The sequence below is a fragment of the Mandrillus leucophaeus genome, unplaced genomic scaffold (assembly GCF_000951045.1).
Source record: "Mandrillus leucophaeus isolate KB7577 unplaced genomic scaffold, Mleu.le_1.0 Scaffold105, whole genome shotgun sequence".
In the NCBI taxonomy this organism is placed as follows: Eukaryota; Metazoa; Chordata; class Mammalia; order Primates; family Cercopithecidae; genus Mandrillus; species Mandrillus leucophaeus.
Genome location: NW_012098654.1, coordinates 2,515,606 through 2,516,914, shown reverse-complemented (window position 1 = coordinate 2,516,914; position 1,309 = coordinate 2,515,606).

Here is a 1,309-nt window from a genome sequence, read left to right as displayed (position 1 = left end):
AAGAATGATGGTTTCCAGCTGCATCCATGTCCCTACAAAGGACACAAACTCATCCTTTTTTATGGCTGCATAGTATTCCATGGTGTATATGTGTTTTCTTAAATTGAACAGAAGTGGTTTCTCTTGGACGCTAGGTTCCGTCCTCTGTCCGACCCTGCTTGGGGATCGGGGGGTGCTGAGAAATATCTGTCGAAAGAGTTAACGAGTCTTAAGTGATTCGCACACTTTCCATCTTAGAGGACAGTGTGCGAGCACTCGCCCTGAGCCCCCCTGCAGAGGCCTCCAGGCACTCCTACGCAGCCAGCCTGGGCCTTCAGGAAGGTTCCCCAGCTGTCAGCAGCAGGGTACTCCCACCAGGGACTCTCTTCACTTGCTTTATTTGCCCTCACAGGAATCTTCTTTCAGTTCGTCTTCCTCGGAGGCCACGCTTCCCAACTTCTCTCGCTGGAGGCTCCACACTCCACTCACTGCTGAACGGATGGCTGCCCTGTTCCTTTCGGTTCCTGCTCAGATGCCCCTTTCCCAGGGCGTCCCGAGGGCTCTCTCTGAAATCACACTTGCCCTGACCACCTGCCCCTGTATTGTCTCCCTGTTACTGCTCTTCATAGCAATAAACTATTCCTACAGCGTATGTTAATGTTGTTGTCTATTGCCTCCAGTCAGGAAGTTCATGAGAGTAGAAACTTTTTATTTTGTTCACTGTTCTTTCCCCTAAACAGAGACTCCCATAGGGCTGGTGCCCCACTCACTGATTCAACAAATATTTATGGAGTCTGCCTACTGTAAAGTATAAATACATAAAATAGTGCGATAGCCAGGTGCAGAGGCTCACACCTGGAATCCCAGCAATTCACCGGGCCGAGGCATGAGAAGCTCTTGAGCCTAGGAGTTTGCGACTAGCCTGGGCAACATAGCAAGGCCCTGTCTGTATAAAAAATAAAAAAGCCGTGCATGGTGGCTTGTGCCTGCAATCCCAGAGGGTTGGAAGGCTGAGGCTGAGACAGGAGGATCGCTTGAGGTCAAGATTTTGAGACCAGCCTGGGCAACAGAGTGAGACCCCATCTGTAAAAAAAAAAAAAAAGGAAAAAAAGTTAGCTGGGCATGGTGGCATATGCCTGTGGTTCCAGCTATTTGGAAGGCCAAGGTAGAATTGCTTGAGCCTGGGAGGTCAAGGCTGCAGTGAGCCATGATCATGCCACTGAACTCAAGCCTGGGTGACAGAGTGAGATCTTGTCTTAAAATAATAATAATAATAATGGCCCGATGTGGGGGCTCATGCCTGTAATCCCAGCACTTTGGGATGCTGAGG